Raw genomic sequence first — 5,592 nt, 5'->3', positions numbered from 1 at the left:
GTAGGACAATGTGAGTCTGATGGCTCAGTCGATGTATTTTGAGATATATTACTAATGATCAAGAGTTGAAAATGGGGACTACATAGGCTTGAACAAATTTTTAAATAGATTTCTACTTTTTTCTGGTCATACATTTTTGTATGAGATTATGATTGCACGATATATTGCTCTTCGTGCATAGGCACGTATATATGATGTACAAAGGTGGGTCACAGACCTCAACTATACAAGGAACTAGGAGGCGGGCCCAATACATAATATGCACATAACATATATACTCAACACCCCCCCCCCCCCGCAGTCGAAGCGGCACTGCGGCTGACGCTCAAAAAAAGACTGGACCAGAACTCCTCAAATGACGCCGTAGGCAAGCCCTGGGTCATGATATCGGCAAATTGTTGGGAAGTAGGATGTGTAAAACACGAATATGGCCAAGGGCCACCTGTTCCCGAACAAAATGAATATCCAACTCAATATGCTTGGTTCGTCGATGATGCACCGGGTTAGCGAAGAGGTAGACCGCCGAGACGTTGTCGCAGTAGACCACCGTGGCACGCTCAACATTGCAAGAGAGCTCCTGAAGCAGCTGGCGAAGCCATGAACACTCGGCGACGGCGTTGGCCACCGCACGATACTCAGCCTCAGCACTGGAACGAGAGACCGCAGGCTGCCGCTTGGACGACCACGAGATGAGTGAGGGTCCAAGATAGACACAATAGCCCGAAGTGGAGCGAAGAGTGTCGGAGCAGCCCGCCCAGTCTGCATCGGAGTAGGTGGTGAGGGTGGTGTCGGCGGAGGCGTGAAGCGTGATGCCAAGATCCATAGTGCCATAGATATATCGGAGAATTCGCTTGACGGCAGCCCAATGAACGTCTCGAGGAGCATGCATATGAAGACACACCTGTTGCACGACATACTGGATCTCCGGTCGAGTCAGAGTGAGGTACTGGAGAGCACCAACAATAGACCGATATAAAGCAGCATCCGAAGCAGGAGAACCATCTGTGGCAGAAAGCTTGGCCTTCGTATCAACACGCGTAGCGGCGGGCTTGCAGTTAAGCATGCCGACGCGCTCCAGGAGCTCATGGGCATACTTGCGCTGATGAAGGAAGAAGCCATCTGGACGACGCACCACCTCGACACCGAGGAAGTAGTGCAAAGGACCCAAGTCCTTGATGGCGAACTCAGCGCGAAGACGAGCCGTGAGCTGACTGAGGAGACCAGCCGTACATGCCGTCAGGATGATGTCATCGACATAGAGCAGCAAGTAGGCCGTGCAGAGCCCTGATGATAGACGAAGAACAAGGCGTCCGAGCGGGTAGAGTGGAACCCATGTTGGTGGAGAAATGCCGCGATGCGCTGGTACCAAGCGCGCGGAGCCTGCTTGAGTCCGTACACGGACCGCGAAAGCAGGCACACATGGTCGGGAAGCGCCGGGTCAACAAACCCGGGGGGCTGCTGGCAGAAGACCTGCTCGTCGAGGTGAACATGGAGGAAGGCGTTGGAGACGTCCATCTGGTGCACCGGCCAAGCACGGGAGACCGCAAGGTGGAGAACCGTGCGTATCGTGTCGGGCTTGACGACCGGAGCGAAGGTGTCGGTGAAGTCGATGCCAGCACGCCGTCGGAAGCCACGAACGACCCAGCGCGCTTTGTAGTGATCAAGCGTACCATTAGGATGGAGCTTGTGTTTAAAGACCCACTTCCTGGTAATCACGTTGGCGTGTCGGGGACGGGACAAGCTGCCGCATCCGGTTGTGCAACAAGGCGTCAAACTCCTCTTGCATCGCAGCCATCCAGAGCGGGTCACGAAGAGCGGCTCAAACGGAGGACGGCAACGGCGACGGCTCAGAGGTGGATGCCGCATGGACGTAGTTATCCGAGGCGTAGCGTGAGCTTGGGCGAAAAACGCCCGTACAGGCGCGGGTGACCGGACCGGCCACAGGTGCCGTGGGTGCCAAGGGCACCGGGGGTGCCGAGGGGGCCGCATGGGGGGGGGGGGGGCGGGCACCAGGGGCGCCACGGGGGCCGCGGGCGCCAACGTCGGGGGCGTTAGCGTCACGGCTGTAGGAGGCGCCGCATGCGGGGGGCGTGCCTCAAAGCAAGGGGGCGGGCCAAGAGAGGCACGCGAGCGCCCTGGGAGAGGCGTCTAGGAGCCCGTCATTGGTGGCGGGAGGAACAGCCGGGGGTACCTGATGAAACGAAAACACATGCTCATCAAAGTAAACGTGCCGGGAAGTGAACACACGGTGGGAGACAAGATCATAGCACCGATATCCCTTGGAGTTGGAGGGGTAGCCGATGAAGATGCAAGCGACAGAACGAGGTGCGAGTTTGTGAGGAGCGGAGTCGGCAGTGCTAGGATAGCAAAGGCACCCGAAAATACGCAAGCCATCATAAGATGGGGGCGTACCGAAGAGAAGATGGTGAGGTGCATAGTTCCACCGTGGGCGGCAAGGGCGAAGATTAAGGGAGAAGAGAAGCAGTGGCGAGTGCGTCCGGCCAGAAACGAGGCGACACATTAGCATAGAACAGGAGCGCGCGAAGTCGTTTAGAGTGCGAAGGACGCGTTCGTCTCGACCGTTCTGCTGTGAAGTATACGAGCATGTGAGACGAAAAACTATGCCGTGGTGCGACAAAAAATACGGAAAGCAAGGTTGTCGAACTCTTTTCCATTGTCAATCTGAAGAGCAAAGATAGAACGCCCGAACTGCGTGCTGACATAGGAGTAAAAGCCATCAAAGTGGAGAGTGCATCCGACTTTCTGCGCAAAGAAAAAGTTCACACATAATGAGAATAATCATCAAGAATAACTAGATAATATAAATAATCCGAATTACTTGGAACCGGAGAGGTCCACACATCATTGTGGATCAACTGAAAAGGAAACGAAGATATGGTGGTGGAGTTACTGAACGGGAGGCGAACATGTTTGCCAACACGACAGGCATGGTAGGTGTGGTCCTCAATCTTATGACAACTGAAACTAAAACTCCTAAGAATATGACAAAGTGTGACGGGGTTGGGGTGACCCAAGCGAGCGTGCCAGATATCAACTCCAGCGGAGAGAGCGACCGGTGCGGTGGTGGTGGATGAGGACGAATGCACTGGATAGAGCTCGTCAGGGCTGTCACATTGGTGGAGGACCATCCTGGTTCGAGCGTCCTTGACACAAAAACCAAGTTCATTAAATTCTACAGTGATAAGATTTTCACGAATGAAACAATGAACAGAGATAAGATTCTTAATTAAGATGAGGAGACACAAGTATGTTAGATAAAGATAAAGACGTAGAAGTAGAAGAAAAAAAGTGTGCCCAACATGTGTGATAGGAAGTGTGGAACCGTCGCCGACAATGATGCGGCGGTCGGTGGAGACAGGAATGAAGGAGGCAAGGTTATCAGGATGAGCAAACATGTGAGCCGTGGCACCGGTGTCCATGTACCAATCACCACCTCCAGTATAGTTGTTCGGCGTAGGAGCGGCATGCAGCCCGGTGAGGAGCACCGGGTCCCAGGGTGCCGGCGGCAGGGCCGGCGAGGGGGACAGAGGCACCATGAGGAAGCCGTAACCGCCGCTCAGTGGAGCAGCGATGATGAGTACTCGCCATACAGCTGCGGAACCGCGTAGTAAGCATGATGCCCCAGCGGCAACTGCGGTGCCGGATAGGTCGGATGGTTCGCCGGAAAAGCCTGCGGCCCCGCTGACATATGCTGCAGGTATTGGGCATCGTCTGGCTGCTGCCTAGCGGGCGAGTGCTGGCCCGCTGACGACCCCACCAGTATCCGGGAGACCCGTACGCGGGCGAAGCCTCGTACGTGGGAACGGACGCGTGGGCGGCCGCGCCAGAGGGCGCCGATGGTGGGGCATCTACATACACCAGCGGGGGCAACAGAGCCGAACCGTGCGGCAAGTTGGGGCGGGCTGGCGGGACGACGCCGGACATGCAGTAGGTGGCGGCCGCCCCAGACGGCGGCGGGGCCGTGCTGATGGCGGGACGGCAGCGGACGCCATCGCTGGTCCGACGGCGGCAGCGGGCGACACGGTGGGCGGCTGGCGATTCGCGCGGCGGCAGCAGCAGCTTGGGCAGCGCGGGCGAGGAGCAGCGACGTAGCTGTTGACGTATAATGTGTTGCCTAGTCTCTTCCATTAGATCGATCTTTTGGTTGCATTGGTTAGAGCATGCACTTCTACATGGTATCAGGGTCAAGAGGTCTTGAATTCAAAACCCGGCTGGCGCAATTATATTGCAGCCCATTTTCAGTCCACGTTTATGTCTGAGAAAACCACACGTGAGAAGGTGTGTTGACGTATAATGTACTACTTAATCTTTTCCATCAAATCGGTTTTTTAATTACATTAACCAGAGCATGTACTTCAGCGATCGGCGAGTAGGCAGATACAAGCGGTAGCGATCGGACGAGCAGACTACCTAGACAAAGACGGACGTGGTAGCTAGCGATCAGGAGACTAAGTTAGGCATTTGACGGACTTGCTAGCTAGCGATCAGGCAAGTGGGCTAGGGGGACGGACTTGCTAGCTAGCGATTAGGAAAGCGGGCTAGTGGAGACGCAGCAGCGCGCCTGGGAGGAGGCAACGCGGCTTGCTAGCGCTGGCGACGGGTAGCGAGCAACGAATCGGTGAGCGGCTCGGGATCGATCGGGCAGGAGCGGTGGCCGGCGCGGGCGGAGGGTGCGCGAACGGCGGCGGCGAGGTGACGGTGACAGCGGCAGAAACCAGAGAAAAACTTAGGAAACTGATACTATATATGAGATTGTGATTACACGATATATTGCTTTTCATGCATAAGCACGTATATATGATGTACAAAGGTGTGCCACGGACCTTAACTATAAAAAAACTAGAAGGCGGGCCCAACACACAATATGCACATAACATATATACTCAACAATTTTGACCCACATAAATACTACAATTGTTTTACTTAACATTTTCTACATATAATAGAATAGTTGGAATTAATGACGTAGCAATCAATTAACAATTTGGATGGAATGATATTCACTAACACTGGTGTGTTCCTAATTTCCATTCAATTACCAAAAAAGCCAGATTAGTAGTATGCACATGCGGGACTTAAGAAAAACAGAATAAACCCAAAAGGCAACATACCATCAAGATTGTTCTCACATATATTTAATGAAGCCAGTTTAAGCTGTTTTGCTAAAAATTCCAGATCAACGGGAGCAAATACATTAGTGACAAAGCGCTAAGTTAATCATATATGTTGTCTTGTATCACCTTTTTTGTTCAAATCTTCTCCAAGTACTACACCAAAGATTAAAACTACTCTATCAAATTTGGTCCACATGATCTATAGGTTAGTGTGTGTTGTTTGGAAAATCTTGAGTAAATATAAGTTGATTGATCCCCCCTTGTTAGAATTTTATCACACAGAGCATGAGAAGACCAGTATGCACATCCTAGAAGTTCAAACATAATCTCTTACTCTATGCGCAGAGATATCGACTTATTAATATGATATTTTTTGTTTAAATGCAGGAAGTTTGTCAATCTTTTGTTTTTGCCTTCCAAGAACAGCATAGTGAGAAACTTCCCATTATATTGTCAC

The sequence above is a fragment of the Triticum urartu genome, chromosome 3A (assembly GCF_056163025.1).
Source record: "Triticum urartu cultivar PI428250 chromosome 3A, HENAU_Tu73, whole genome shotgun sequence".
Taxonomy (NCBI): domain Eukaryota; kingdom Viridiplantae; phylum Streptophyta; class Magnoliopsida; order Poales; family Poaceae; genus Triticum; species Triticum urartu.
The sequence above is the reverse complement of the archived record's forward strand: the minus strand, read 5'-3'. Positions refer to the sequence as shown.